Source organism: Olea europaea, chromosome 10 (assembly GCF_002742605.1).
Source record: "Olea europaea var. sylvestris chromosome 10, O_europaea_v1, whole genome shotgun sequence".
Taxonomy (NCBI): Eukaryota; Viridiplantae; Streptophyta; class Magnoliopsida; order Lamiales; family Oleaceae; genus Olea; species Olea europaea.
Window position 1 is genome coordinate 33,974,738 of NC_036246.1, and position 10,968 is coordinate 33,985,705.

Consider the following 10,968-nt stretch of genomic DNA (forward strand, 5'->3'; position numbering starts at 1 on the left):
ACACACACATACTAGTCACTATCACGTGCGTTGCACGAATTTTGTATTTATCGTATTTTTATTAGTGTATGAATTTTAGTTTTTTTTGAAAGTTTTTGAAGTAATATCTAAAAATATTTCCATGATATAAGAAAATAATTGCAAATTATTTTTACAATTGCATAACAGTATGTTATCTAGAAAAAATATGCTTATATATTTCATGATTGAATAAGAAATATACAAACTATTTTGCTTGTATTCTTTGATAATGTTGATATGATTGAATTGAATGTGAAGATTATATTTCTAAATTTTGTGTAATTCAATATTGTAAAATTGAAAAAAAAAATCTACACACAGTGCGAAAAGAGTTGAGCCAAGGACAGAGTAAAAATAAAAATAAAAAAAAGGTGTGGAGAGAAAAAACCACTCCGCACAATGCGAAGAGAGTTGAACCATGTACGGAGAGTTGGCAAACTCTTCGTACAATGCGGAGTAATAAATAAAAAAAACCTCTCTGCATAGTTCAGAGAGCAAAAAAAAACTCTTCGCACCATGACAAAACTCTCCGTACAGTGCGGAGAGAAAAAATTCTCCACACAGTGCATAGTGAGTTGAATCATGTGCGGAGTGAAAAAAATGCGAAGAGAAAAAAAACCTCTCTGCACAGTATAGAGAGAGTTGGACCATGTGCGGAGAGTTGACAAACTCTTCGCACAGTGCGGTAAAAAAAAACTCTTGGTATAGAGATAAAAAAAACTCTCCACATAGTGTGGAGTTTTTTTTTTTTGCTCATGTGCGGAGATTTTTTTTTGTCTCATGGAATTTATATATAATAAAATTATTATTATTTTTTTAATGTTATTGGCATGATGCGTGTGTGAAAAAATATTTATCAATTACCATAAACAAAATTCTTCACAAAATGTAAAAAATAAAAAAATGCATAATAAATCTTCTTATTACGCTAATAAAATTAAAATAATATTTTTTAACAAATAAAATAAAAAATTATTTTTGTTTTCAACAAAAAAACACATTTAAAAATTAGCAATTTCATAACCATTTTTTTTAATTCTCGAAAATACAATTATAAAAAATGGAAACAAAATTGAATTACAACATTTAATATTTAAGAAATTTAACATTAAATAAATTTTATACATTTATAACAAATTATAAATTCATATATGTAGCTTACCGTATTTGCAGGCAACTTACCGTATATACAATTTACTGTATATACTGCCTACCGTATTTGCTAACAACTTACCGTATTTACAGCCTACCATATTTGCAAACAACTTACCGTATTTACAGCTTACCGTATATGCTGCTATCGTATTTGCAACTTACTGTATTTTTATGCACCGATTTTTGCACTTACAAATACCGAGAATGCAGAACACCGTACATTCACTTACCAAACCGAATTTCAAAAAAAATTCTAGATTTTTATTTTTTTAACATAAACATAAAATAAATATTAAATATATATGAAGCACAAAATATAAACGTATATGAATATGGTGCTCAATCTTCAATTTTTCAATATTGAATTACACAAAATTTCGAAATATAACTTTCACATTCAACTCAATATATCAACACTATTAAAGAATACGAGCAAAATAATTTGTATAATCTCGTATATTTCTTATTCAAATATGAAATATACAAGTATATTTTTTTTAGATGACACAATATTGTTATGCAATTGTAAAAATAATTTATAATTATTTTCTTGTATCATGAAAATATTTCTAAATATTGTTTTAAAAATTTTCCAAAAAACTAAAATTCATAAGCTAATAAAAATACGATAAATGTAAAATTCGTGCAAAGCACGTGACAGTCACTGTGCGGAGAGTTTTTTTTTAACTTCGCACTATACGGAGAGTTTGCCAACTTTCTACACTGTGCGAAGTTTTTTTTTTGTTTTTTTACTCTGCACTGTACGGAGAGTCTGCACAGAATGCCATCTCTCCACACTGTGCAGAGAGTTTTTTTTATTATTTTTTTACTTTGCACTGTACGGAGAGTTTGTCAACTCTTCGCACATGGTTTCACATCTTCTTAACTATGCGGAGAGTTTTTTCTTCCTTTTTTACTCCGCACTGTGTGGAGAATTTATTTTTATTTTTTTTAAAGCTCATGTGCGAAGAGTAGCTTTTTTTTTTTGCTCATGGCAGTTTATATTTACTAAAATTATTATTATTTTTTAATGTTAGACACATGATGTGTGGAAGAACATTTGTTTGACATAATTATTTTTTTAATGCTAGTGGCATGATATGTGAAAGAACATTTATTTGATATAAAAAAAAATGAAAAATAAAAAATGACATCATGCATAGTAAAATTAGATTAATTTACTATTGCATCAATAGTAGACTCTCATTCACCTTTTTATAAGAAGTTAGATATATATGAAAAATAGTGTAAAGATTCAGAAGACTAAAGAAAAAATGTAAAGTTTTATTTGTGTTCAATACGAGAATTTGAATTGGAACCACTACTATGGGAATCGAGATGCAATTGTCTCAACAATAATGCTCTTTATACAATGGCTTGCATACAATGTAGATTACAGAATTTTGAAAATGCTGACATGTCAGCAAGAAAAAGGAAAAAAAGAATTGAAAAAGCAAACATAAAAAGGAGGGAAACGCACGTAGGGAACCACGTCACCCGCTTCATCCCACAACAAAAACTGCATCCACCACTATGAGATTCAGAGACCAAGTTTGCCCATTTTTCACAAAAATCGACATACACAGACGACGGTGAAACCCACATACACATACGAGAGTGAATTTTGAACATAAACTCGATAAAATCTGGACCACTGCGGTCGACGAACTTCACAAATACGCACAGTGAAATCTCGACTCCTATTCCAACGACTATGGTCGACAAAAAGGAGGAAATATAACCGAGTCATTACTTGAGCTTTCTCGACGGCACTAATTAAACCTCTGCCACTGTGAACATTGCATTTTTCGAACCAAAGGTAGAACCTTTTTATAAACAAATTTTCCAAGCTTGTATCAATATGTAAAGGACCAATTCGTTATTTGCATGGTGATCATATGCATTGAACCATCCAAAATGAATTTTGCTTGTGTGTCATTTCTTTCAAAGTAATCGATTTGATGAGCAAGCCTTTGATTTATCTTTGTTTTGATAATGAGCAGGTTCCCGCCCTGGTTCTCGATTGCGAGCTGGACATTGATTTCAGCAAATATTTAGAAGTGGAACAGTGGATTTCATGGTTTGTTTTTGTCTTTATTTGCACAAATAATTTCACCAAACTTGTAGTTCATGGTTAGTTTTGGTGTCAAATAACTAGGGAAAATTTTGGACTGGACTTCGCGCCACCCACGAACTAGTAAAAATGACGCAATTAGATTATTTTTCATGAAACTATTAATATGCCCTTAATTAAGTGTTTTTGATTTGTATACATTCTTACATAGTCCAAATCTGACGTCTTTAACATTTTCCTGCCTAGAAGCAGAAAGTATGGTGAAAGCCCATGAGTTGTTGGTGGAATCCGATAATGAAAATGTCAAGGGCAATATGATCATAGTAGACAATGATAATTTTGGAGGAGATTATCTGATTGTGCTTGCAGTGGACATGAAATTCAAAGATGAAAAAGGAAGTCTTCAACTATTATAAAAGATTCCAGTTCAAAAATGGAATACAAAAAAGGATGACGATGGGATTTTGAGATATATGACCTTGACATGTAGCCGTGAAGGCAAAGTGATAATACAAGCGATTCTTTGAAGTCGCAACCAACAATTCAGACTAGTTGTAAAGCCAGGATCTCTACATCTTTCAATGCACTTGGTATTTGGAGAATTAACACATTCCACTTGGAGCATAATTATAAAACAAGTCCGTCAAAATCCAGATTGTATCACTGCAATAGAGAACTGAGTGCACATGTGAAGTGGAGGCTTGAAGTTAACGACATGGTAGGAATTTAGTTGCATAAAAGTTTTAACTCCGCAGTTATTGAAGCGGGTGGGGATGAGAACTTGACATGCGTGTAAAAGGATTGTCGAAATTATATCGAACAAGTGCGGCGACTACGACTTGGAGAAGGAGATGTCGCGGCCATATAGTCCTACTTTTCAGAAATGCAAGCGAAGTGCTCCGGCTTTTACTTTAGTATTGATTTGGAAGACGAATCGAGGTTGAAGAATGTGTTTTGGGCGGACTATCGATGTAGGCAAGTATATAAGGAGTTTGGGGATGTTGTCACATTCGATACCACTTACCTCACCAATAAGTACGATATGTCTTTTGCCTCTTTTGTTGGTGTAAACCATCACGGCCAATCGACACTGTTTGCGTGTGGTTTGATATCGAACGAGGACATGAACAGTTTGTGTAGTTGTTTAGGACATGGCTTTAATGTATGCACAGTCAACCTCAAAATGGAATAATTACCGATCAAGACAGGTCATGCAAACTACAATTGAGATTGTTTTTCCACATACAAAGCACAGGTGGTGTTATGGCATATTTTGAAGAAATTACCTAAGAAGTTTGGTTATTACGTAGATAAGGGTTCGATATTTTCGACTATTCACGAATTGATATATGATTCGCAATTTATTAAACAATTCGAAGAAGATTGGACAGCAATAATCGATACGTTCGAGTTGCACGATAATGACTGGTTGTTGGGATTGTATGAGATAGAGGACATTAGGTTCCTTGCTACTTTAAAACAACGTTATGGGCTGGGATGTCGACAACACAGCGAAGTGAGAGTATAAACGCCTTCTTTGACGGTTATGTGTATTCAAAGATTTCGTTGAAATAATTTATCAAACAGTGCAAAAGAGAACTGTGAAATAAAGTTGAGAAGAAATTTTAGTCTAATTTCAAGTCTTTCGCACGCACAGTTTTTCCCCACCTCAAATTCAATTTGGAGCTTTTCGTTACTTATCCTTCTATTTCTAATAAAGATTACTTATTCTTTAAGGTCAGTAGTGTTTTTATTGCACGTATTTCACCACATGTATAGATAAAGGATTAAGATATGCACTTTTCCAGTTGGAAGTTAAAATGGAAATGAATTTCTTTGTGTAGAAAAATTATAAAATAACATATTAAAATACATGCTCATGTGCTTCCAAGATTCTTGCTGTTGAGGCATCTATAATTCTCGTCAACATTTTATGAATTGCCATTACAAGTCCATTTGATAACGTTAACTCTAAACTATCGCAAAAAACCCTGTGCAGTAGGAAAAGCAATACCAGATGCTATTGGAGACTTACACAGACATCAGAACTTCAAAGCATAAAAGAATTTTTGTGAAGTCAGCGTAGAGCTTCAAAATAGTTTGTTGCTGAAATTGGTTTCACACTTTGTAACAAGTTATTTACCACTCAAACGACATGGTTATTTAACATGGGCAATCATATGATGAATATGTTGATTTTATTGGTTATTTATTGGCAGTGTATCAATCTAGTTGTTGTGATGGACATGCCTAACGCTTGAGGTTGTTTCAGAATTTTGATTAAGAGTATGAATTTGTGCAAATCTGAAGTTATGTATATTACTTCGACTATGAATATGAGACGAACTATGTACTTCTGAACCCAATTAATGTCATGGAAATAGATGTTAAGCAATTACAATCTTGCACATGGAAGTCACAAAAGTTACATACAATGCAGCCTAACGTCATGCACATTGAAGTCACAAAAGTTAGATATAATGCAGCCATTGCATGGAGTCACAAAATTATTATACAAACGAAAGTTGTTCATTCACTTAACACATACACAAAACCCTTTAAAGCTAATCAAACATTAACCATCGCTCAAGCCGACCATTTCCCTTTTGCATTCGCATTCACATTGCCCTTTCCCTTTTGGATCGTCACATTCACAAAAATACGTATTTCTTCTTCTTCGTTCAGTCGAACTTAAGATTGGAACATGTGGGCCATATCATCAGATGTTTCATTCGCCACTTCTTCAGCTTTGGTAACGCTAACGGTACTCGATTCACCACTTGCTTCGCCTTTTTCGCACCACTCCCAAAATCCTCACCTAACACTACAACATTTGAAAATTTTGCCTTTGTTAGCGGTCGCTCTTTCAACCACAAAAATCTTCTGAAACCCGTTGGTGCACTATGGACATTGACATCTTATTAGGCAATCGACGAAGAAGTGTCCCTTGCTTCTACACCCGTGAGATACTCCAGAATTTTTTCCCATCATTCTGAAAACACAATCATATAAAAAATTATGACTGAGCATACCATAAGAAATGAAAATCAAAGAACCCATTTGCTACAAATAACCAAAGCATACTACTTTCAACCACTCATTTCACAAGCAAGGAATGTTATGGACAAAAAAGAAAAAGAAGACAACAGCGGCTAATCCTTTCACAATGCCCACAACTGAAATGCAAATAAAAAACAATACTCCTCAAATTTCATTTAACAGCAACTCAAAATGCAGGAAATAATTCCCCTCAAATTCCATTCAACTGAAATGCACGAAACAATTCTCCTCAGGTTCTACTCAACAATGACTCAAAATTAGATAACAATAACTTCCATTCCATAGAAAGACTATGGCCAAAAATTGCGGCAGCGTTTTTGTGCATTTATGTTCCTAGGAAAATTAAGAAATAGGCTGATGCATGAATAATAAAAAAAAAATTTACTGACGAACGAACAGTTCACAATAGCACTTCGATTCACAGAGTTGCACGATAAATCACTATTTAAACCACATACTTACCTTTCGAGTCGTAATACCGTGTATGAAGTACAATTTGAAGGACGACTGAAGTGGGTCTTTATTGTTTCGCATGATGGCCAAACTGTTGAGACCTTGATGGTTCTGTCGAATGGTCAAATATGGACAATAGGCCGGAATGGAAGAAAGTGTTGGAGGTAAAGCTTAGTAGCCAGTGTCCAGTGAGTCATCGGAATCAAAATTCAAGATTTCACTGGAAATTGGCGTCGTCAATTTTGAGGGTTTGAAAAGGGGAAAAATGAGGAGAGAGATAACTTTCTTACCCGTTGAAAGTGTCTTTCTTTTCTTTTATTTTTCCCCTCCATTTTCCACGTCACATTGTAAGCCTATTTGTATAACCCATTGCACGAGTAACGGGATTGTTGTCTAAAAAATTTGTTTCAAATTTTGTCAAAAGTAATTTCTTTTCCCACCTCATTTTAGTAACCAGTCGATCAAACTTCTAGTTGTTTTTATATATACGATGCTCTCATATTAGTTGAAAAAATTGTAATTGTTGGTTTAATGATAAATTTTTAAAAAAATATCAAAAGAAATATTTGCACTTCATCAATCTTCCTATTGACGCTTTTTGTAATTGTTGCATAGACAATATACTCTGGCCCACTGCGTCCACACAAACAAGTTCCAACACATTTTGACCTGAAATTCGGACGAAGATGAACGATGTTTATGAGCGTAGGAGATACTTTATGACACAAGACGAAAACGTTCAAACAACAACAATATGATCAATAACAAATAATTCAACCAAAGTGAAAACAAATTTTATTTCAAGCAAATTAAATATGGAATTTTTGAGGGAGGAAGTCGAATGAGGTTTTGAGTATATATTGTTGCATTCAGAATAAATATCACAAGAGCTCCTTTTATAGGGTTCCAGTCAAGGTGGTTGCCGTTGGATTGGAATCATGTGGCTTTATCTCCCAAACCGAAGTTTACATCACAGTCTACTATGCATTTAATACATTGATAAGTGGTCAACCACCCTATATCGTGGGATGATAGTTGTGATATTCAAACATTACATTAATCATCCCTAAAGATTGCTCGCAGATCCTTTAAATGTCAGCAAGGGCTTTGACCAAAGGGAGCTTCAGATAAAGCGACGGCTTCGATTAATTCAAAAGGAGCTTTCGGCCACAATATGAGGAACTTTGGGGCAAAGACCATTGGCTCTTTCTTCGACTTGTTTTCTGACTGATTGTTGACTAAGTCAAATTTGACTCTCTTCTCTATGCTCCACGTGGTCTTTAAAAAAGTTTAAGCCCTAACTTTAAGGGTCCCCCACCACCCCTGCCTTGGAGTATCGTGAGGGAGGTAAATCGCATGTTATGCCTCCAAGAGTACAGGGTGGAAGGCTGCTTGTACACTTGCACTTACCCAAGAGCCAAATCCATATTTCAGGATTCGAACCCTTGACGCAGCAGCCTCAAGCAAAGTTGGATTTCTCCACCCTCCCCTTTTACCACTTGGAGATGTGCCCTGGGAGCAATGCTCCACGTGGTCTTTGATTGTAGCCTTGGTGGTAAGGTGTAACACTTCCGGTAATAAAGAAAAAAAAAATACAAGACTAATAAGCCCCCGTCTAGCCTACATTCTCTTTCATTTTTTTTTTCTCTTATTTTCAATCATACAATTTTTATAAAATAATATTACACGTAAATCGAAAACTTTTTATTCTTTTTCAACCATATATTCTTCAAAAAATACTATTCCAACAATTAAAATTTGAAAAAAATGTGAGCCAAATGAGGGCTAAAAATCTAAAATAACATAGATCACACATTTGACGAATGCAACAAATTCAGCATAAAAAAGTTCTTACTCACCCATTAAAATTTCAATTTCAAACAGATAAAAATTTAAATCATTTTCTGAATCGTCTCATTGGATTGTTAAAATATTACAAGTTATACACTTCATTAGTTTAAAAAAAAAAAATATTAGGATATAACTTGTTTCGATTCCATTTTTCAATATATTCTTCCATAAAATAATGTTATACGTAAATTCAAAACTTTTTCTTATTTTTTAACCATACATTTTCTAGAAAATCATTATTCCAAATACATTTCTCCCGAAAAACTCAGTGTAATGAAGCCCAAACAAGAGCTTAGTAATTTGGATCATCAACGTTAAGATTTCTCACCTGTACAACTAGAAAAGCAAGTCTATTTCCATGTTTAAATTAGGAACACGTATGATTAAGAGTCCGTCTGATTGAAAAGATGGAATTAAATTAACTAGAAAATGAATTTCAGGGAATTGAATTGCTTATAAATTGTTTTCTTGGGAATCGTAAATTATTATGTTTAATTGGTATAACTTTTAACATGAAAAATGTTGAAATAAAAGTATTTTTGGTGTTCGTTTGACTTTATTTCACATGAAAATTATCAATTAAAGGGATATAATTTACTGGTATTGGGAATGAAATTTGTTTCCACTGCAAAAAAAAAAAAAATTCAAAAAAATCATCTATGTTTTGTGTTCGTTTGACTTTATTTTACATTAAAATTGTTAGTTAAAAGAAAATATTGTTTTACAATAATTTTTAAAATTTATTTCCATCGCAAAAAATAAACAAATAAAAAAAAATTGACGCTACGATAACCGAGAATGGGAATTCTCACCATAGAATTCCAATTCAAGGAAAAGATGGAAATTGACTTATGTGGTAAGATAATTGGAAAACCAATTCTAGGGGGAAAAAATACTATACAAAAAGGTAAAATTGAAAGATGGAATTCCAATTCCATTTTCTATGGAATTTCAAGTCATATCAAACACACCTTACGTTTAAAAGTTATATTTTCGAAAAGTAGAGAAGTAAAAAAACTAAGAACGAGAAGGTTAGCCATTCTTACATCTACCAAACATGCTTAAGTGACAAAAAAAGAAAACGAAAAGACAAAACTCAAAACCCAAATGTATGAAGATAGGGAAGCAGATATATTTCATGATGTTGAAACCGGTCAGAGTTTGAGGCAGGATCGGAATCTTAATTGCAACGGTGTCCTTTTTGCATCCACTGACTAACGCAACAAAAACATTGTGACTACGGCTTTTGCTCGCATTATTCAAAAGCCACGCCAATTTGACTTATTTGACGCCCCGCTAGACCCCCACTTAAGATACCACACGCCTACCCCACATCACATGTTTGCCAATTCATAATTAACTGTTTAAAATTTAAAATATTTAAAACTTTAATTACCTAATTAACCCGTTCGACAACCATTATTTTCAAACTCTTTTTTCTACTTGCTCATTTTCAACAATATATTCACAAAATAAAATACTCTGTTCATAAATTTAAAACTTTTTTCTACATCTTTACTACACGGTTTGACAACCTTTCTTTCAAAAGTCTTTTTTTCGTTTACTCATTTTCAACCATACATTCTCATAATAAAATATTTTCTACGTCATTTCAAATATTTTTCTACTTTTTAATCACAAATTTTCCAAAAAATTTGCTATTTAGAAACCCATTCCTTGGAAGGAATGGCTCTCAAACAAGGGCTATATAACTTCTTGGAATTCGTTAATTTTTTCTTTTTGTCTCGGTAAAAAATATAACTTTTATTTTTAAAGTAATACCTTATTATCATATAATAATACTATTTATTATTAGTATAAATTATAATTTGTATCCTTGATTAGTTATTCAATGCATAAATATGTATTGCAAACCCATTGACCAATGAAATAGGAGGCCTAGTTTTACCTAGCCAATGATATTAACTAATGATAAATAAAATTACTCCATAACAAAATATTTTATCCTTCTTATTTATATAGGCAGATATTTTCTATTTTCTTATCTCAATTATATAAAATGTTTTGTTTTGTTCATTTATTAATATATCATTATTTAATTTGCACAATTATAATCAATATTTTTCACTTAATTTTGAAATTTTGTACAAATATAAATAAGGGTGGACTAGGAAGGCTTTGTGAAAAAAAATTACTTTTTCAATAACATTGAGTCGCTGTTTGTTTCCCATTCTTTTTCTATTAAAATGAAAAATATGATCGTTATCCATCACATCAAGCCATTGTATTTAAATTTTTATCTTTTGTATGGGGTTCATAATAATTATATTTTTCATTTTCATTCTTTCATAAATGAGAAACAAACGGGACCTATGACAAATTTTAAGTCGAAA